Source organism: Stegodyphus dumicola, chromosome 12 (genome assembly GCF_044657685.1).
Source record: "Stegodyphus dumicola isolate Sdum_Otavi_A_Nest chromosome 12, ASM4465768v1".
Taxonomy (NCBI): domain Eukaryota; kingdom Metazoa; phylum Arthropoda; class Arachnida; order Araneae; family Eresidae; genus Stegodyphus; species Stegodyphus dumicola.
In genome coordinates this window covers 107,234,767-107,258,652 of record NC_140779.1, presented here as the reverse complement: position 1 = coordinate 107,258,652, position 23,886 = coordinate 107,234,767, and the positions used below count along the sequence as shown (strand labels likewise).

General features: G+C 32.2%; 1 protein-coding gene across 1 annotated transcript in view; it reads left to right on the top strand.

The window, feature by feature from the left end:
- LOC118203975 (uncharacterized) overlaps window positions 1-23,886 on the top strand; it is a 55,718-nt gene that overhangs the window by 20,142 nt on the left and 11,690 nt on the right. The window lies entirely within an intron of this gene.

Here is a 23,886-nt window from a genome sequence, read left to right as displayed (position 1 = left end):
GAATTGTTCCCAAATTAAAAAAGAGAAAGGACACACACACAAAAAAAAACTGGCTCTGTCATTTGTAAAATCGTCCAAGACTGCAAATATTTCGAGTGTTACTTAATACTCCTTGACAGTATGAAACCTTAACGTAGTTGGTTTGATTTTTCATTGCGGCAAAGTACGCATAGATTATCAGCCAAAGTATCTTCATGGTGGATTTTCCAAAGAAACATTTTTTATCTTCGTTGCTTGTTTGTGGGAAATCAAATATTCATGTAATGTAACATTTACATGAACCATGTAAGGAACCAAGATTGAACTCCGGAAAAAAAAGTGAACATTTTATCATCAAACCTGTTCAAAATGAAACTTTAGATGAGAACAGTTTCAAAGCAATAGTTTCTTAATTACAGGGCAGCGCGACATCTGTTAAGTTCGATGAATAAACATTTCCTATTGCTGATTAATATTAAAAAAGACCTTTTAAGAAATTTAATATTAAATCACGGAAAAGAGTTTTTACGATACACCAAAGATAAATTGAATAACAAAAAGGCTTAAGGAAAAAAAAATGTAATTCAAAAGACTGGAATCGCTTATTACAGCGACAGGTGTTACCAAGTTTTAGAGCTCAAGAATTTTTCACACTTTTTCTTTGACGTTTAATGACTCTTACTATATTGTGCAATTCTTCATATTCAGCGAATCTTCTCCTTTTATTAAAACCGAAAGGTTTTTTCCCCCTTTTCTATTGTGAGCCGTTGAATAATTTAATGCTAATCGCATAAAAATTGCTGTTTATCTAGCTAACATATGTTCTAAATTGTACACGTATGGTTTATTTAGGAGAAAAAGAAAGGCATAAAACATTGCGAATTTTTCAAGCCACTATAAAAGAGACTCTTATAATTTTTCTGAATTAAAAAAAAAATGGCATCACGAGGAGGAAATGTTTTTGTAGAAATTTATGGCAAATTCATTTAATTATCCAATAATTAATCAGAACACTTACTTACTAGACAGGAAATTAAATTTGTGATCTTAATACTAAATACTAGCAGTTAAATAGCACAAAGACTGAATAATGGCGAATGAAGATTTATGGAACTAAACTTATAACGTAATAAAATAATCTGCTACGGATGCAACATCTTAGGTTATTGATTTAGTGTTCCCACTCCCTATCTGTAATCAGCCTTCTGATAGTTTTAGTAATCAATGTTAATAAATTAAATTTAATGCCACCCAACTGGTGAAGTGGCTAGCGTTGCTGACTGCCGTGCTGAAGAGCCCGAGATCAAATCCCGGAAATAGCATGGATGCATAGTGTATAGTGTCCATGCGGCATGGGGGCACCTTAAATACGCGAAGACCCGAAAGTCCGCTCGAGTTGTTGGTGGTAAAGGAAGAGGAGTGAGAGACACTCGGACCTGTCCTCCCGGGGTGCTCTCCATCAAAATCGGGGGGCTGAATCGCATTGCTAATCGCATTGTCACCTGTAGGGTGCTCAAGTCTGTTGCCAACGGCAGGCGTAAACTTACGCTCTTTGCAACGAGGAATTTCGTGGGCTTGGGCTGACTATAGGAAAATACAAGTGAGTTATTAGCAACAACAACAGCAACGACAAAATTTAATTTAATAATAATCTAATAATTTATCATTTTATTATTTAGTTAAATTTCTATGGGGAAAAATAATAGTATTAAAATAATTTACGAGTTAGATAATAGCAATGCGTATTTGAAAGGACGGAAGACAGTTCTAGTGTTTCCTTTCGAAGACATGTTACTTTGATCTAGTGTGAAATCCTAGCATTTTATATTACCATACTAAATAAGAGAACAAATAACATGAGAAAAATATGTGGCCGCGTCATTCATGTAAAATATCTGATGTGAACATTACATGACTTCCTTGTACGGCCTATTAAATTGTATAAAGTTTTTGCTGCGTTTCATTTAAACTTATTTCCTCGAATTTCATTTGCGATATATTTTTCATTCAGTCAATTCCATTCTCACTTTCAGGCAAGGCACAAATACAAAATATCTCAAAACATCTTCATTAAAAATTATGAAATAAAGAAAAATCTGAAACAGCAAATACAGTTAAAAATAATTAAAGAAAAATAGTTTTTGTAATTAAAATTTGAATTTTTACGGAAAAACGAGCCAATAGGCAGAACGTCAAAATGTTTGGTACGCAAACATTTAATGACTTCTGATTTCATTTAACTTAACTGATGTAAGTTAATTTCTGATCCCACTGAGCAAAAAGACACAGAATTTGGAGCACCAATTGACTTAATTCACTATACTACTAAGAGCTACAAATGTAAACAAATAGACTCCACGTCAGACCGAGCGACACTTAATTTTTTTAATTGTTGATAATTCTAAAATTATCGCATGCCTATTAATTAAAGGCATAACCTTAAACCGGAACACCAGAACAACTTAGATCAATAACTTTGAAAGAAAAAAATGCAAAATTTACCAACATGCGTTTGATGCGGCCGATCGCAGCCAAAAAGGGAGGTACAAAACTAGATGCTATAGCAGTCCCAAATACAAAATTTCAACATTCTACGAGATACATACATCCGTTCAAAAAATCTTTTCTGAATCCATTTTTAATACATTTTACAGTTCGTTTTGGAAAAAGAGTCGTTTATTCTGTCTATACGTACAGACTGCATGCAAAAAATTTGCTTATTTTGCTGTTTTCACCTTCGAATACAGAGGAAAATAACCTTTTCAATGAAATTTGGATGAAGATTGTAACATAATTTCTGAAGTTTTGGCAATTTTTTAAATTCCCTCGAATTTTAGACTATTTAACGATTATGATTTTAAAATTTCAGTATCTAAACATTTTTAGAATGTAAAGTTTTGAGAGTTTAACAAAATATAGCAAAAAAAAAATTTGCCCTCTTTTAAAAGAACAATGATAAAAAAATATTAATGGAACGATTTCCTATAATTTTTAAAAATATGTTCTGGTCTGAAACAGACGGTAGAAAAACATTTTCCGGAAAAACTGCTTTCTCCATGCCATGCCGGCGCACGTGGTGTTGAAGTTTGTCATCTTGGCTCATTTAATGACGAATTGGCGATATTGCTTTTTTTTTTTTTCTTTTCATTTTAGCTGCAAGTAAAGTGCTCGATGTAACGTTGGTATTACATCCAGTTTCAGAAACTTCATAATTTTCCTATAATTTTTTGCTTGTGCTTTAGTAATGACTAGAGATTTAATCATTGATAACATGTAACTAAGAAAGAAAAAATAAAACACAAAAATTTTTTTATAGAAAAGATTTTTTTTTTCAATTTAAAATGGATATAATAATTAATGCACTAGAAGGAAAAAATGATTAATCACATAGCTTAATGAGAATAATTCAGATCGAATAATTCACATTGAATAATTCTATTTACAAAATTCGTTTACAATTTTAAGTTGCGAATTATAAAAACGTGAGACGCCTAAATAGCGAAATCTGTTAATTTAATTTCATTGTCAAATGTATAAGCCACTATCTTTTTAAATTTATAATGGGCGCTCCATGCTTTTCTTATTAACGATATAAGATTGTAGATCAATTTTGTAAATAGTATTATTTAATATGTTATTCCCGTTAAACTATACGATAAATTATTTTTCTACTTTTAATGCTTTAATTATTATATACATTTTTAAAAAAAGTTTACTGCATAAATCCTTTTTTGTTGTATTTTATTTTAGACGTTAATGTTAATACCATCTCTTCATTAATTTAGGATTTTGATTTACCCCCTCCCCCTCATGCTATGATTTTTAAATAAATATCTACTTTTGCCGCCAAACCGGGATAGAGGTTAGTGACTTTGACTTCCGCACCGATGGAACCGGCTTCGAATCCCGTAAAGGGCAAGATTGCTACTATTGTATAGTATCTGTGCGGCATGGGGACACTCGAAATAGGAGGCAAGATAAAAAATCCTCTTGAGAGGTTGTTTGTAGGGAAAAAGCTCTGGAAGACACTCGGACTCGTCGCCTCCGACGAGGGGCTGATCTTCTTCAAAACAGGCGACGCAATTGAGCAAAGTCGTACTATCGCCTGGTGCCAAAGCTCTTAGCAATGACAGACGCAACCTTGACTCCTCGCTACGATGAATTTTATGGATTTGTTCTGATTTAAGACAAGCGAGATTAATCACAACAGATATCTACTTTTGGTTCAATTATATATTACTTTTTCTTCTTTAATATTTAATTTAAGCAAAATATTAGGCATCTTAACTCTTAAAATTATCATTTTTTTTCAGTGAGAAAATATATGAATATTATATAAAAGAATAATTTTATATAATAATTAAGTTTAATTTCTTTATCTTTAATAAAATCGTAATATCTCACTGACTAATATTCAGTAATTTTAAAATTAGATAGGATATTAGGATACTAGCCTTTGTTTAGGAGCTTTATTGGCTTTGATATGACCATTGAAAAATTAAAGCTGAATTTTGATTCGCTTTGAAGTTTGCAGCCATAATAAATTACATTTTATACCGCCTCAGCATTATTGAAAGTAATTACATTTTCCCTTCTTTTATAAGATTCTGCAGGAAATAAAAGGCTTTTCTTTTTCAAGCTTACCTTCAGGCTGCGTAGAAAATAAATCACTCTCACGACTTCATCTGAACAAAGACGTTTTATGCTGAGAATCTGATTAGAATTTCCCTTTTTTTATGAGGATCTTCATGTATATCTGCAATCTTTCCCCCCTGGAAGAATAACCCGACTTTTAAAGATTTTTTTTTAATATTTTCATTAAAGTTATACAAGCTTAGATAAAAAATATTTTCTGCTTTAAAAATGCAAATTACATTATGAGCTGTAATTTATCATTAGTCGCAATTTTCTAAAATTGTATAGAGTTTAAATAGGCAATGTGCTTAAGTCATAATTTTCCTTGGAACTTTAATAGCGCGTCATTAGAAGATTTTTTTTTTCAAACTGCCAATGCGGAAGATATTCGAATTGATTATATAAGGTGTTTCTCCCGCCTTCTTAGCATGCATTCGTGGTGTGGTGGTCTACACGCTGGGCGCGTATACCAGAGGTCCGCGGTTCGATTCCCGGGGATGGCGTTACTAATTTTTCATGACTCTTGCTTTCAAAAAATACCTAATGTCTCTACAATTATTAAAGTAAAAGTTATGAAAAATTATTCAATGAAAAATTATTTATTTAATTTAAACAAAGCAAGCCAAAATTAATTTTCCTAATCCTCTTCTGCTTCTAACAACAAGGTCTTCTAAAAGTCCATACTGGAAACTGAGGATCTTGTGCCTTTTTCTTCTGTCATAAGGTTCTGTACAAAACTTTGTACAGACAGATTGTAAATGCTGACATTATACAAAGATAACCTTAGCCATAAACTTCCATATCATGCAAAGCTACCTTCGCTAAGCAAGATATTGTCAAAGGTATCTTCTCTTAAACATAATATCAACCGCATAGGCACTGTTAGCTTAATAAATGAATATCTGATGTGGACATCACATGACTTCTTTTCATGGCCTATTAAATTATACACATTTTTTACTACATTTCATTTAAATTTATTTCCCCAATTTTCAGTAGATATGTATTTCTCATTAAATGAATTCAATTCTCACTTCGCGGCAAAGGAAAAATGCATAACTCCTCAAAATATCTTGATTATTGTTGTTATTGTTGCTAAAGCTCAAGGCTCTCCGCATATTTAGAGTGCCTCCCCATGCCGCACGTACTCTAAACATTTATGTTAAAAATAGTTAAAAAAAAAAAAAAAAAAAAAAAATTTTTGCAATTAAAAGTAGAGTTTCTATAGAAAAATAAGCAATTTCACTAATGGCAGAAAAACAAAACTTTTGGTGCACAAAAATTTAGAGCTAACTTTTTGTTCCACTGTGCAAAAAAACACTGAATTTGGTACACTAATTGACTTAATTTACTATACTACTAACAGTTCTAAATATAAACAAATAGCGGTCACATTATGCCTAATGCTACTTTGAATTGATGATAATTCTACAACTATTGCATGCAGAATAACGAAAGCCATAAAAACCTTAACCAGAACATAACAACAACATAATACAATAACTTTTAGAGCAAAAAATGCACAATTTACCAGCGTATAAGAATAAACACAAGAGCTGATTGAGGCAAGAGCAGGAAGGAGAACATCACATACAAAATTTCAACGTTCTGTGATTAATGGTTTTTGATTTAAGCGAGATGCACGCAAACGTACATGCGTACAGGCGTCCCGAAAAAATCTCTTCTGAATCCATTTTAAATGCATTTTATAATCTTTTTTTGAAAAAAATAGTCCTTTATTCTGTCCTTGAGTGCAGACGACACGTGGAAAAAAAAATCATTCAAATGGCTTCAAAAGAGGTCAAAATGGATATTTTCGTTGAAATACGATATCTGAGATTCTTTCTCTTTACACTACTTACTTTTCTTCGTAAAAGGAAGTAAAAATGAAACTTCCTTTCATTTGTATCATTTATTGTTGAAAACTTTGGGGTAAAATATATATATATATATATATACATATATATATATATATTTTCAATTTTGATTGTTCAAAATGTTGAAGATATAAAAGTTCTGAAGTTAATATTATATATTATTTAAGATAATGCAAACACTCGCTTTAGACATTAAGTGTACAAAAACATAAAAATTTAAATAAAATGTTCTTTACTTAAATTTTAATGAAATTACAAATTAAAAGTTCATTTGATTTACGCTTTTGCTTTCAATTGTGTGCTGTAGAATGTAAAGTATTTGTGTTTATGTTACGTTCTTATTTTAACCGTGATTTCCAACCAATAGCCATATTGTTAAAACTATCGAATTATAATAATTTCGTCGAGAAATAGACCGAGCTGAGTAATAATTTGCCTGAATAATTGAATATTTTCCACCCTTGTGTATTGGGAATATGACTTTCGTCTTCTAGAAAAATGGTTTACAAATACATTTTCACGAGCAGATAAGCCTTCTGCACTAAGGCTTATCGTTTGAGCTTACTATGTAGAGTCATTAGGTTAATTGGAAGCAGAAAAGATGAAAAATATGCAACCGCCTTCCCCGAGAATCGAACCACGGGCATCTGGAATACCGACCCAGCGTTCTAAATATAAGAAGAATTAAAAAAATTCTTGTCTTACATTCTTGAGATTAACGGTCACATGCTAGGCAATGGAACTCATACGGCGTTCCATAGCCATTGGAATCTCTTGTCGCCTTAAAAGGTATCGCCGTCGAAGGACTGCAGAAAAAAGCATATTTTATTTATAAACATTCTTTATGCCTAGACGCGTTTCTTCTCCACAAATGGGGTGTAAATTTCCCAGTTTTAAACAGTGGTAAGTTATCTGGTGTTTACTGAAAGATAAAATCTCCTTCAGTCGAGCAATGTTTGATTTATACGGATTAAGGATATTTCACAGTAATCCGGTAAAATAACAGAAAAACATTAAAGGCAATAAAACTTGAAAAAATTTTAAAACGTTATGTATTAAATAGTGTTTTTAATATAATGCTAGTAAGTTTAAAATAATATGAACTGAAAACAAGCTTTTCTCTTCTGATTAAAAATAAATATAGAAAACTAATTCTTTTCAGTTACAATAAATATTATTATTTCTAATCTCTAGCTACTAGAGAAATGCTGACCTCAATAAGATATCACATTCTGTCTCCCTCTCTCTTTCAGCAACAGAAAAGACTTCTCAAACGAAAATATCAAAGCCCGCAAAGGAATAGAATCCTAAGAGGTTAAGAGAATATTCCAAATTTTTCTTAGTTTCGGATTTCTTTATTTTCCAGAAAGGTGCATTGGTTGCAATTCCTATGCTGCTGAGATTGCGAAATAACTATTTTTATTTAATGCAATTCAAAGTTATTTTTTTTTTTTCGTATTAAACCTCTCGACATCCATTTACTTAACTAACAGACGAATTTCAGAAAGGTATTTTTTGGGGGGAGAGCGTAAATTATGAATGTATGCAGCTCCATTGTAAGTTACATTGTGTTAATAACTTTCCTTCTCTTATGGTGCAATTTTATAAGTTGTCCTATGTAAAATATTGAAAAGGACCTCTGACTTCTTCTTAAGAATTATCATATTATTTGCATCGTTTTTGGAAGAGAGGGATACGAGTGAACTTTTCAGAATAATTTTATTAATTTCGAGGCAAGAAGCATGAAAAATGAACAATGCGCTTGCCAAAATTCCAATTCCAGATTTCACGATTTTTTATTTATCAACATTCTTTATTTGCCTGACATTTTTCCTGCGTGCCTTTGCCTGACGTGTTTCCTACGTACTTTGCCTGACGTATAACACCAAGAAAGCACGTGATAAAATGAGGAAAACTGCTATATTCTTCCATACTTAAAGAGTGAGCGGGGAATACGGAACTCAGCCGCCAAATCCAGATGGTGACGAATTATCGTAATGCGGGTGCCACTTGTAGATTCATTAGGTTCTGACACAATGAGACTAATGGCCCTCTCTGAATAAAGCCACTTCGACTAAAAAAAATCTGATGTGTACACCACATGACTTCCTTGTACGGAATTTTAAATTATAGGCATTTTTTCTTGCATTTCATTTAAACTTATTGGATTGAATTAAATCTACTTCGCCGACAGCGCATAAACCACACTAGAATAAATGCATTCTTTAAAATTCACTCTATTTGTTTACCATAGCGACACTCTGGCGCTAGGTTCACTTAACAGTATTATATTTCATTCATATTATAACTCCGAATGCACAAAATTTATATCATTTAAAGAATTATCTAATCGTTGCCACGTGTTCTATTCAAATACTATAATAAAGCTAGAAGGATGTATAAAAGAAATTAAGCAAACAAAACAAAAAGTAAAAAAAAGTTTTTCACAGACAATTGACTACTTCTCATTCAATTAATTCAGTTCTCACTTCGCGACAAGTCAAAAATACATAAAAACTCAAAATATCTGTATTAAAAATTACGATGTAAATCTTAAACACTTATTTCCTCGAAAACATTCCAGACAGGATTAAGCATGATTTAATTCGCAATAATTAAAAAAAATGCGTTCTCTTTGTTGTAGTGAAGGTTAGTTTCTCTAGATTGTCAACAAATCCACTATTCCGCTAAGTTTCAAATATAAACAAACATGGCTGTAATAGTAAAAACAATTGGGCTTAGCTGCACTTAAACAACTTTTAAACTGTTGATAATTCTAAAAATATTGCATACAGATTTACTAAAGGCATAAAAACCTTAACCGGAAGATAAGAACAACATAATTTACTCATTTTTAAAGCAAAAAATGTACAATTTACAAACATATAAGAGCAAAGAAACTGAGATTACTGAGCCGGGTAACAGAGTGGATATATATATATATATATAAATATATTTATATACGTTTGGTGTGGCCGATTGCAACCAAAATACGAGGTGCACATCTACATGTTATAGCAGTCCTATATACAAAATTTCAACGTTCTGAGGCTACTCGTTTTTGAGTTATGCGAGATACGTACGTACATACGTTCGTACAGACGCCATGAAAAATTCTCTTCAGAATTCATTTTAAAGCAGTTTTATAATTTCTTTGGAGGAAAAGAGTCTTTTATTCTGTCCTTACGTACAGATATCACGGAAAAACATCGTTAAATTTCATTCTGTAGCGGTCAAAATGGATATTTTCGTTGAAATATGCTGCCTGAAACATTTCGCTATTACAATACTTCCTTTTTACTTCGTACAAGGAAGTAAAAAGAGAGAGAGAGCTTGACTCTTACGGGATGGAGGGAATTCTTGAATACAAATTATGGGAGGAAATTCTTGAATACAAATTGATCAAAAATACCTAAAAGTGAGTGTTTAGAATTTAGACCTAAAAATGAAAAATCAGTGGTTAGACTTACTTTAAACTAAAAACGAATGTACGGGATTAAGCAGGATCGATAACGCTACTTGTTTTTGTTGTTGTGACTAATCTCCTTTGTCTGATATCAGAGCAAGTTCACGAAATTCATCGTGATGAGGAGGCAAGATTGCGCCTGTCGTTGGCACCCATACATGTGGCAGTACAACTCTGCTCAGTTCGGCCACCAATTTTGAAGGAAAGCACCCCGGAGGGACGGGTCTGAGAATCTGTTGATGGTAAGAGCTGTTGGATGGGTCTGCTGATAATAATCAACATCTGGAGAGAACTTTCATCTCGCCGCATATGTAGACTGCCCCCATGCCGCACAGATACCATACATTTATAAACATCCATGCCTCCTCTGTGATTCGAAACCGGGCCATTTCGGTACTGCAGTCAGCGTCGCTACCCACTATACCGGTTGGACAACATATTACAGCGTATTCGTATTGAAATGTAGGTTTCTTTTACATAAATAACATTGTGATAGTTACCGGAAGTTTATCCATGACTACTTTTCATTTGTTATGTTCTTACTATAACTCCATCTTTTGGAAATTAAATAGTTCGCGAGATTTTCTCCACTCGATTTTCCGACGATAACATTAGTAAAAAAAGGGGTATACTGTGACAAAAATCAAACACTGCATCTTACGCAAATAGAAGAGGGAGGGAAAGACAGAGAAGTTCAAATATTAAATTACGATACAAAGCGCGCCTAGAAGAATTATCTCAGGCCCTCCCGCGAGCAATTTCGACTAGACTAAAACCGCTTAAAGTAACTCAGTCGCTGAGAGAAATATTAGCGAGACGGTCAGATATAACTGCCAAAACTCTCTCTTAAACACAAGAAGACTCTGCGCTCTCTTAAAATCATATATTAAATAATTTGAGTCCTAGAGGGAGCCGAAGAAATTAGAAGTGACGATAAAAATAAAATGATAACTAGTTAATAAAGAAGTAAATCCTACATAATTTCCTTTATGAAGCTTGCAAAGTTACCAATGATAATCGTATTATTCTGTTTTCTCAATTTCACAATAAAGTTTATTAATCTTCATACTTAATAATCTTGTGTTGTCTTCTTTTCGTACCAAATTTTGTGCTTTGTTTTTCGTACCATTCGGAAGTCCTATGTAACGCATGGGTATTGAGGATGGAAAGCAAACCATACATCACAGTGTTTCTTACGCATTGGTTCGCGGACTGCAAGTGGTCCTCGAAGCCTGCCTTTGTGGTCCTCCTAGATTTGCAACTGACCAGGGAATTTCATCTGAAACATTCTAAAAATACTAACTGAGTATGTAAAAGATTTAATCAACTACATTAAAAGTTCAACCTTAATCAGCAATATTATGATCAAACTAGCGAATGAAGGTAGCGACTTGTGTCAAATAACACAAAGAAACATTAAACTGCTATTATTAATAGCATCGTTGATCTATTACTATATTTCTTAAATGAAATATGATTTTAGGAACTGTATTTGTTACCGTATTTTATTTTATTATTGTTAATTACATTAAGATCATATTATTTATTCAAAAATATTTGTATTAAGACAGTATTTAGGACTATAATTAGGATTGCATTTAAGACTATATTGTTTTAGGATTAAATTTTATGTATTACTGTAGAAGTAAGAAGGAATTAACTTAATCAGTGTACGAAGCAATATTGTAGCAAGGCAGGTAATATTGTACCAAGACGCCTGGTCGAATGTTGACTGTGGATGCTCACAACAGCCGTTGGATGCTCAAAATGGTTAGCGGATAGAAGCTGGTGGCCAATTGGAGACGGACTTGATTTGATGATGCTGTATTTTGAAATACGTTTTTCGAAATGAAACATGAATAAGTTTAACGAACACGTCGGCATTCGAGGCGGTAATTAGTTCGAGCATAGTCGTCTGCCATTTTCTACCAGCAATCAGATTTATGCACTTCTGGAGTAAAGAACTAACAAGTGTTAAATTTTACTTGGAAGGATTAGAAATGGCCGGTAAGGCTGCGGTAGCCTGTGATAATTACAAGCGAGAGATATCATTCGTTGGCAGTTTTTAAAATTATTTTTTGGAATAGCTAAAATTAAATTACATACATGTATGATATGAAACATGTAATATTCTCCGATTTAAAATTATCATTTTTGCTCTACTTCAGAAAATTGCCAAATTATACCATGGTGATTGAGATATTACCGAAGTACCCCAAATTCTAATAGCCATGAATTAGTAAAAAAAAAAAAAACATAACTTTTCTTCTGTTAACTTAAATGATTAATACCAATATAAAATGAACCGGAATTTTAATGAGGTTTTTAAAATGCAATAAGGGTCGGTTAATGTGATCAATTTTTTCCACGACTGTTTTGATAACTTTAACCGAATAAACACTAAGCGATAACCAAAACTTTAACACTAAGCGATGCAAAGAAATATGCTTCAAAATAACAAAGGAATTTCGTATAAATATACCAGGAAGTATATAAATACAACGTTTTAATTAAGGAAGTGAAAAAGTTAGTTTATGAACGATTCATAATTCATAACTCGGTTCTGGCAACTATTTGACCGATACTGTACCAGTAATTTTAATACTCGAAAGACATTCTTTTTTGAAAGAGAACTTGAAAACGTAAAATTTATAATTAAGTAAAAATGCCTTAAATTGGTGTAGATGTTTTCAGGGATATTTCTTTAAAAAAATTAATAACCAAAATGAAAAAAAATCCTGCGGACTTTTTTTTTCTTCCTGAAGAAGATGGAGCTATATCTGATCCCCTCAAAAAAAAAGTTATTCAATATCTACGCCAAACTGAGGTTGCTTCTTTGTCTGCTTTTAAATGGGTAACTATAAAATCAAAACCGAGATGGTAGGCCACTTAATCCCCTACTTAACGATATTTCTTTGTTTTTTTGAATTTTTTAACGCACTTATTTGATGGCTTTACTTCAGTTCAAAGATTTATTTCATAATATTTTGATTATATTAACCGAATTGTTCATACATACAATTAATATACTAATACAAACAACTCAATACCGTTTGATAATATACAAACTGGCAGGACTTAGACAATTCGATAACAATATACGAATGACAGCTTTAACCGAGAACACATTAAGCGGCTTCCACTGTATATGCATACTTATAGTAACTTATTACTAAAAAATCTGACGTGTACATTACATGACTTCCTTGTACGGAATATTAAATTATACTCATTTTTTCCTGCATTTCACTTAAACTTATTTCTTCGAATTTCATTAGAGATATATTTCTCATTCAATTAATTCAGTTCGCACTTTGCGACAAGGCAAAAATACATAAAACCTCAAAATATCTTTATTAAAAATTGAAAAAATAAAACACCAAATAAAATTAAAATAATTAAGAAGCATTTGTATAATTAAAATCAGAATTTCTATATAAGCGGGCAAGAAGCAGAGTTTTCGGTGCACAAAATTGAAAGTTTACTTTTTATCCCACTCGGCAAAAAGACACTGAATGTGCAGAAACTGACTTAATTCACTATTCTGCTAAATTTCAAATATAAACAAATATAGCTGCTATAGTAAAAATATTAGGCTTAGATGCACTTAAACAACTTTTAATTTTTTGATAATTCTATTACTATTCATGCAGATTAACTAAAGGCATAAAAACCTTAACCGAAAAACCAACATAATTCGATCATTTTTAAAGCAAAGAATGCACATTTTACCAATATATAAGAATAAAAACAACTGAGTTCACGAAGCTGACTAACAACTTCATATTATAGCAGTCCTATATACAAAACTTCAGCCTTCTGATGCTACTCGTTTTTGAGTTATGCGAGATACATACAGTTTGAGTTATGCGAGATACATGCATACGTACAGACGCCACGTAAAAAAAATCTCTTTTGAATCCGTTTTAAATCCTTTTTGCAACCCATTTTGTGGAATGGCGTCCTTTATTTGTCCTTACGCAGAGATGTCACGCAAAAACATCCTCAAATTGCTTGAATGAAAATGAATATTTTCGTTGAAATATGATACCCGAAAATTTTCGCGATTACAATACTTCCTTTACTTTGTACAAGGAAGTAAAAATTTCTTTTAAAGGGAACAAGAGTGCGAGTTGAAAGAAGCTTAAGAAACTCTCACATTTTTTAAAAACTAAGTATTAATATTTGGAGGAAACAAAAATAAGTTTATATGCACTGAAAATTTGCTATAAAAGAAATATTTTATGCCTCCGATCTTCAGCGAAATTTATGTCGCGCGTGAAATTTTACTTCCTAAAAATAAATTATAGCAGAATAGCTCTATCTCAGATTCTGTTGCACAATATAGGAAATCTCTTGTTAGTTACATACGGTATCCTATTTCGGTAAAATTCAATAAAACTGATATCGGAAGACCAGTAGCAGGGAACAACCATTGGAAACGACTCCCCTGGAAAGCACCTGAAACTTCTTAGTCCTCAGCTGAGGGAATTCATGCCCTTTTCAGCGATGATTTGGCATGTCTCTTTCAGAAAACTCGCCGCGTGAAAGATTACTCTAGGTTACAACACTATGCTTTTTGTGCGAGACGTGAGAGGCTCCAGTAAACACAAACTCAGGAAACGCGGTCTGTATATTAGATCAATTCTACGACAGGCAGAAAATTCGAAAGAAGCCTCAAGGAGAAAGAAAAAGCAATCGACTTTGCTAAAAAGAAGAAAATTCTGAATTTTCTCCTTCGCCAAATGCAATGCTTGCTTTTATTCGGCTTTTCTTTTCTTTTCTTTTCTTTTTTTTTTTTTTTTTCTAACTCTTAGATCTTTTTCGCTTCAGAAATTCTATTTCTTTATTTGCTTTACTTCTGGAGTTATAATAGAAGTTTGTAAAACATTTGTTCACTTTCGGGAGATAGGTTTGTAGAAAAGGATGATAAGTTTTGCTTTGTTATTCGCGTGAATGAAACTGAATTAGATAGGCTCTATTGTCCATAGGTTACAAAAATGAAAATAAAATAGTTTAGCTGATAAAGAAATAAATAATGATGGATAACGAACTTCTTTAAAGAGGTTATATAAGAGCCCATTTCCTATTCCAAAATTCAGTGAAACCTTCCGAAAGCGTCGCCTGGAAATGCGTCACTTTTCATTGATGGCCCGAACAATTTCAGTAATTTATTTATGTTATTTTCTCAGCTTTCTTGGCTTGTTTAAGAGGGAATCCTTACATACTATACCCTTTTTAGTATGAATTTTACTACTGTTTTCATCTTTTTACAAATTAAAATAATTATCTGAATTTTTGGCAAAAATTTCATATCAAAAACATATTTACTTCTTACCTTTCGGCAATATACTGGACAACAGTATATAATCTGAATTCTTTTATCCTCGAAATGCAATCTTGGCAATGTCCCAAGTTTAAAAATGGCATTTTTATATACACTGAGTGGCAAAAATTAAAGATACCCATTAATAACACACTGTTTTTCCTTTGCGTGTTTTATTACAGCCCATGTTTTTCTCGACATCGACTCGAAGTACTGATAGCATTCCTGATTAATAGTACTCTGTAATGAATTACTGGCAGCTCTATTCGTTCAGATTAGATGGTTGCGTTTCTGAGCTTTGGAATAATCTTTGCATTTCGATCCACTAGTGCTGAGTAGGACTGAAGTATGAAGACTAAGCGGTTGATCTTTACAATATGGTAACTGGTAGTTTGGCGACATTTTGGAGGCGATAAAGGTTACTACCTGGGACTTTGGTAATAATGTGAGCAGTACTCAGTTCCAATTACGCATTATTTTGCGTGAGGGAAATGAGAGATCATGGGATATGTCATGTGATATTAATGGACGAATTACGGTTCTTTAATCGGAAAAGGGGGGAAATCGGGAAAAAATCTGGAAATTTTGTATTTAGCTTTATTCTGTGTTGTGTGAAACAGTGTTGGTTAATTTTTGGATCCCATGGCCCTAACTAAAGTGAATTCGAAATGGGTATTTAGGCATTGTGATAAAGAGAAGTTTGCTTTTTATTTAGCGGAGGAAGTATGGAGGAAAAATTCGCAGAAAAAATCTTTCAATAATTTTATTGAATGAATTAGAAAAGTGTATCCGCCACGTAATCAAGATTCTGAAGAAGATTAGGTAAGTTAGTATTTTTAATTATTTGAGGATATTATTTTTATACATTGTTCTAAATGTAAGGTGGAAAGGAATTTGGTATTATTGGGAAAATTGTGATTAGCAATGATTTAGTTTAAAGTAATTAGGATTGTAAGGTAATTTTTATTAATTTAATGTATGTGCTCATTTATATTTTAAGTAGTGTTTTTGAATTTAATTATATTTTAATGAAATGATAGTTATTTTGTGAATTTTATGTTTGTAGGAATTTGGTATACGTTTTAGTTGAAGTAAACGTGCATGGAAATAATTTAAATATCTGACACTAAGTATTTGTAATGGTTGCGGTATGAATTCGTTGGTGACGTTTATAACATAATATATGATTTAGAGGTAAAAGTTTTTGGATATTTTATTTATTTTATATGTGGAAATGTTCATATTTGGAAAGGGTAAATACTTTTTCGCGATCAGGTAATTTCATATATGTTCTTTTTACCGGGTTTAAAGATTGAGAAAATTGTCATGTATTTTCGTGAAATTTTTCTAATTTATGAGAAAAAAGCAGTGTACATGGATATAGTGAAGAATGTGCGCAATGCCATTTTTGTGCAATTCTGGGATGTTTTTTTAAGTAAAAATAAGTCGGCGTGTACATGGTTTATGTGTATGTGTTATTTTGAAAAACGCGTAAGGAGTATGGTATTGTGCACTTTTTCCCAATTTTGCAGTGAATATTTGTCATGATTAAGCAGTTTTGTTTGATAAAATTTCTAGCATAAGTGTAATTCGGCTAGTAGATTGTTGGAAGAAGTGTTCAGTAGATAAAAAGAAAAGAAACATGTCTTTACTTCGTGAAGACAAAATGGCGGCGGGGAAAAAAAATAGTGCTGTAGGAGAGTTGGTTGCCAAATTTTCGCCAAAAAATCGCCAAGTTACCATAATGTAAAGATCAACCGACTGAGCTAACTATGGAAGTAATCTGAATCTGTATTATGCTCTTTAAACCAATTTGAGATAACTATGATAGCTTACAACGGCTACTCTCCAGCTGTGACTATCCGTGAAAGGTGGCTGCATTTGAGAAACATGGCTATCGTAAACAAGGGTACCTGATCAGCAACTTGATTGAGGTAAGCTTTGTACTTCTGCAGGTTTTTTCAGAAATATGAATGGACAAACAGTACTCCAGGAAAAGGCTTTTACCAAAAGAGTTATCATTACGCAAAAACGATCAATGACTTCGTTCTTTTTGCGTCGTATTCTGATACTGTTATGATGGAACAGGAAGTAAAATTCATTTCATTAAGCAACTTTTTTCCAGTCGTCAGGTGTCCAGTTTGGTGATTCTCCGTCCTCAGCATCGGATATTTTCAGTTTATCAATGCTAAAAATGTCATCCCTAACAATCTCCTGCTTTTACAATCCTTCTGTTGCAAAGTCCTTCGTGTTGTACTTTTCGGCATGTTTTGTGATGGGGCTGGATACATTTTGGGTATGGTACTGGATTGCAAACATGTTATGCTGTTGATCTTCTGTAGGTCTATCCTAAAACATATTTCTTTTCTTTAGTTCGCCAGTACTTTCTGAACAAATGTCTTTCTCTAAACAACCAAGATAAATAACCAAGATAAAGGTTAAGATAAACATTCTAAACAACAAGATTCGCTCAAATGTCTTTCTCTAATCAACCAAGATACTGTTGTACAGAAAGAAGACATAATATAGGCGATTTGTCGCCCTTTATGCTCAAGCTTCATTCAGAGTCACTCAAAACTTTCGTCTTATTAATTTTCATCGATGTCTATACTTATCTGTTCTTACGATGAGCATGCCTGACTTCAGTTCCTAACTCAAGCAATTCCTGACTGTTTCGTAATTGCTGGTATATGTTAAAAATGAGTATCTGTAATATTTTGGGCACTCAGTGCAATTAGTATTACAAATTTGTTAAAATGGCAGCATTTCGAGAAGAAAATATGTCTTTATAATGTTAAGTGGCCAGGTTAACTGCCATCTTAGCTGATGTTTTGCAAATTAGACCAATTTAGAAATAAATTTGGTATAGCAAAATGACAAAGCTTTAAAGGGGTTTTGATGTACCCCCTTCTCCACGTTTTGTTATGACGCAGACCCGGGAACAGCGATTGATTCAGTTATACTATTTAAAGTTTCTAAAGCAAGGGTTACCAATGGGATCGGTATTGACCCCTTTGAGATCTTTGAAATTTTGTAGGGAATCAATGATAATCAAGGGGTTGACTGCGATCGATAGCCGAATATGCAACGGTAATTAATTATCATAATCAAGATCCCATTGATTAGAAAAAAATGTGTACGCTAATTTTTGGAATTTAAAGCTCATTTGAAAGAAATATCCCCCCCAAAAATAAAAGTTATTACAAAACAACATTATTGACATTCCCCTCTTATTATACCTAGTGGAAACAGGTTTTAGTCAAGTTAATAATTTACTATGAAAAACAAGAAACGGGTTAAATATTTCTGAAATATGTGATTTGAGAATTAAGCAATTTTATGCCAATTATGAAAGACATTTCATCAATACACCAAGCTTAGTCATCACATTAATTAAAAATCAAACTTTTGGGCTATTAGGATCCACGATTTAGTTTCTGAAAACTTGTTTGTATTTGTAAAATTAAAAATAAAAAATAGTACAAAAAATAATACAACATTAAATTTAATAAACCATTTTTTTTTAAATTTTTATCACATTCTTAGTTTAATTAAGTTATTTATGTACAATTATTTGTGTTAAAGTTATGCTGTATGTTACAGAGAAAAGTATAAGAGGTTGATAAAGAAAACCACTTCTTTAAAACGTGTTGATGTAAGAAGTTTGGAAGCCTTGCTCTAAAGCATTGCTTAACTCTGTACAGAGACTTTCTTTATTACAAGACCAAACACCTTCATAAAATTACGTGTATGAAAAGAAACAGCGTAGGTATAAAAAAAACATAATTAACGCACTTGAAAACTGATCTTTAAGAAAAGCTCTTTTTATTAAGGTATGAGGCATATTAAGGCTAATTTCAAGCACTTTCACACAAACTTGCACAAGCAAGCAAGTTCGGTTTTTAAGTCGTTTCGTTTAAATATCATTTTCACTGAATTCTGGTTTTCATGAATTCTTCTAATTTTAAATTAAATGTAATAAAATTAAATGCAATAAAAGCAAGATTGCTCCGAAAGCGTTTTTTAGCTAAAAGACTATTTTGAACACATATCAGTTTTAAATTCAACTGTAGGAGAAGCTTCACAACCATTAGTTAGAAAAGAATTCGAAATAAAACACAACTTTTAAATTCAACTGTGACAAAAGCTATGCTGTCATTAGTTAGAAAAGTGTTCAAAGTAAAACAGAAAATCTAACTTTTAAGTTACATGTTTGTTTAAATCCTATTGATTCATAATCCATTTTTAGAAAGCAAGTATTGAATTTTTAATTTCGACAGCTTTTCTGACATTTAATTTAGCTTTCTGACATTTAATTTAGCTTTTCTGACATTTTTTAAAGTAATGTCTTCTTAAATCAAATTAATTAATTTACGAATGAAAGCTACTGGAAATCGCTCTGTGTACTCTCAGATTTTCTTTCTTTTATAAAAAAAAAACACTCCTTCTCATTTGACTGTTAACAACCATGAAACCATGAAACCTTTATTTTGATTTTAGAGCTTCTCCAATCGATAGCTGCCATTAGTTCCTTTGGTATTGTTTTATATCCTCGCGGCACTTAAATGGATGCTTCGACATGACTTTCTAGTCATTTAATCAAAAACAGGAAAGGAAAAAAACAGAAACTTTCTCTTTTGTGAAGAATAACATTTTACGCTCTTTTTACCATTTCAGTTAATTTATCTTTTAATGGCTTAATTTATCGTTTAATGGCCTGATTTATCTTTTAAAAGCTTGATTTAGCTGTATAATCCTGTATTTTCTCCAATTCATGAATTTCAGACTTTAAAATAGTAAATATTTGAATAAATTATATTACAGTAGACGTCGGCTAATCTGATCACGCTTATCCATGACTATTTTGATACAATAACCGAATGATAACATTAAACGATAAGACAATATTTCCTTCAAACTATGAAGGGACTTTAATTTAATACAACTAGAGACATATTAACACTACTTACGTCCGCAGTAATTTAATTAAGGAAAAGTCATTGATAAATAATTATCTGGAATCATTACGCAAAAGTTCATTTTTGAACTGTTCATAATGTTTCTGGAAATTTGTTTCACAAAGCGACAAGCAGATATCTTCTTCCATCTTTGATGCTGCTGCTTGAATGTTTACATCAATATTGATCCAAGCGTTTAATTCCTCATAATTCATGTTAGTTGGAGACATTTTTAGTTATCCAACTTCCTTTATTTCATTATTTATTAAAAGGTTTGCATATTTAAAATAACTCTTGACTATCTTTTTTGAGGCTCAGTTCCAAATGTAGCCTGAAATTAAAATCATGATTCTTATAGACTTCATTTCTTCTTACTCATTGACATTGTGAACATTTTGATAACATTAACCGAATGGTTGATCACAATAAGTGATATATTTTCCACGTTTTCGTATGCAAACTGGCGGGACTTTGAGAGTTCAGTAGTAATATCCGAATGATAACTTTAACCGTGGTCACATTAAGCGACGTTTACAGTACATTTATTATTTTTCAAAGTTATTCTCTTAATTATTTATTTCCTTTCCTTTCTAAATTACCGTTTTAGGTAAAAATATATAAATCAGTTTCTAATATTAAACTACAGTCGAACCCCGCTATAACGAAGCTGGCTTATAAAGATTAGCGGATATAACGAATGAAACTTTAGGTCCCGTCAAATTTCCTATACAATTTATGCTATTTTATATTGCTACAGGAAACCTCCAGAGGTATAAAAATCGGATATAACGAACTAATAAAGACATCTTCGGTTAAAACATTTTCGTATTTTCTCCAGAATTTCTGCGGGCTTCGATGGAAAAATAATCAATTCTATAAATCGTTTATGTTTAGGATGCTATATTCTAACAGTAAAAGAAAATATCTTTGCATTACTTGTCTTTTATATTAACTTGCACTTTTCTCTGTGTTCTAAGCAAAGACTACGTGAAACTGGAGTGACACACAGTCTAGCAGAGCGAGGACACGATACGCATGTCTTAGGATTTCATATGATTATTTCAAACACTCTAGTTTGCTTAAGCCTTCTCTCATGGACATAGGACACCATATGGCGTTCTTTGCATTTGGTATCTGCAGCGATTGAACCAAAGAAGTGAATGGATTCTCTGAATGAGTTGTCAGACAGAGGTCAATGATGGAAACTTTGAAATTTTCGTTATTCAGTGAAAGAGGAAGTAGGGAATCTTATGTATCTGGGCTGTACATTTGTTTCATGTTTTAGAAAATGAAAATTTTTCATCTTTATCGGTTTGTTTTGTTTGAATATTAATGCATGTCTTCTAAATGGGGATTTTGCATTTTTTATATCTTATGCAAAACCGAATATTCTTTGCAAAAGCTATTGGATCTCTTTGTAAACATACATATCTTAAGTAAAAATGAAAGGTAAATGCATCAATATTTATTTATTTTTACAAATATAATAGCATTGTTTGTATATTTTTCCGGTTAACTTAATGTTAACAGTTTTAAATGTTTAATTGGTCAGGTGTACAGTGGATAACGACCTTGTAGTCCACACTCTAGGGTAAGAAGCTTCACGCTAAACTCGGTGCTTCAGGTTGAACTGGTAGCCTTTAAAGCAGCTCTGGATTTCACTCTTAATAATGGCAATAACAAAGTGATTTGCACAGATTCTCTGTCAACCTCGTAGAATATTCATGACTGTCATCCACTAATTAAAGTAATACAAAAACAGCTGTTATTAATTCCTGGTAGTTTGAGATCAAAATTTCCATATAAAAGGGTACCCGTCCACACTGGGATCTGGATAGTGAAACAGCTAATAAGATTGCGAGAAACGCAGCTAACCGTAAATTCAATGAATGAGCCCCTTATATGTACCTTAAAGCCATACTTGACACTGAACTCTCTAAATGGAAGAACTACTGGAACGTGTTCATTACGGGCGGAAAACTGCACAGAATGTAACCTAAAGACGGCCAGCATTTAATTAGCGGATGTCTTTAGTTTACCAATTACCTAATAGAGCAAGGCCCATGTATCGTTTAGACCTCAATAATGACCTTTGTAGCTTTGATAGCGTCGGTGATGCTGGATACTGTTTATTCGTTTCTTCGTATAGTAAAAAGAATCTTCTATGATCCACATATAAGCATGGGTCAGAGACACCTGTAAAAATAGATATGCGTTTAGTCACAGAGATTGTATTGCCATTGCTAGGAGTATAGCCAACAGCCTGGAATAATTCGCTGTTACAACACTTCCGCCCCCCATGTAGATTTGTATATTCTTATACTAGTTTTCCTTTGTATTGAGTATTTCATTGTGCTTTGAATTCTTGCATTACTGCTTGTACATGTTATAATGTGCTTGTATTACTGTTATATCATACGTGATCTTAAGGATTTTGCAGTTATACAATTATGTACTGCTTTATTGAATGCTTCATCTGCATGGATATACTAATCTTGTTAATACTGTACTAATACAGTGTTTGTTGCATAGATATACAACATGTAAGTAACTTTAAACTTGCTTCTGTATTTGTCTAGAAATGTTTGTGCAAATGTAATTTTTTACATTTCTTTGTTGTGTATTTCATTATAGTTTAACTTCAGTGTGTGTGTATTTTTAATATGCTCATAGTATTCTATAGTCTTGTCACTTTGATATTGTTGGATGCATGCAGTCTTATGCATTTTGGAATGGTATTGGTGTTATATTTATGCAGTCCTGCTGTTGTATAGTGTTGTTTTTGCAATCTGGTTTGTACATATATATTGTGCATTGGTTATTTATTTTGTTCCGTGCACGCAAATAAAGTAATGCATTGGGTTAAGTTATCTGAATTTAAGACATGCCATTCTTCCCTGCAAGACTTCCGGACATTGCATATTTGGTTTGCATCTCAAAGACAGACCAAACAGACATGGCATGAGCGCAAAATATATGACAGTTCGGATGATGGGGCTTTTGGCCGAAAAGTAACTAAACCCAGCCAATAACTGTCCCATGATCGGTGAAAAAGAAAATAAAGAAAATGATATGATAAGATGAGAAGTACGTTCCGTTTCAGGAAGCATACATAGCAAACTTACCAATATCAAAGCGCCAATTTACGTAATTTCGAACACGTGAATGTGATTTAAATGTTTGTACACGAGAGAGACAAGACTTATTCCTTAGAAGAAAAGTATTTGAAATTTTAGATCTATGAAGAATTTCGTACTATTAATAAACTGCGAGATGCAAATTTTAAATGCAAAATAAAAATTAATTTAATTAAAACTAAAAAGAACATCGAATTAAACAAAATTCTTTTTGTCTGTCCCATTAGTGTTTTCTCGAGTGGAAATAAATCACTCTTTTTTATAAACGCATTTCTTCTTCTTCTTTTTTTTTTTTTTTCCTTACAAAATGGTTAGCACAAATGAATCATTTCCACATATTACATTACACCCCTATCATGGAAATCTGTATAAAACACTATAAAATAAGCTAAACATGTATATTCGTTATATCAAATATATATGCGCTTTATACCCATTTAATCACACGAACTCATTTGATTGCAATTATTTGTTTGATTGTAAGAACGATATTTGAAGTTATAAGGTT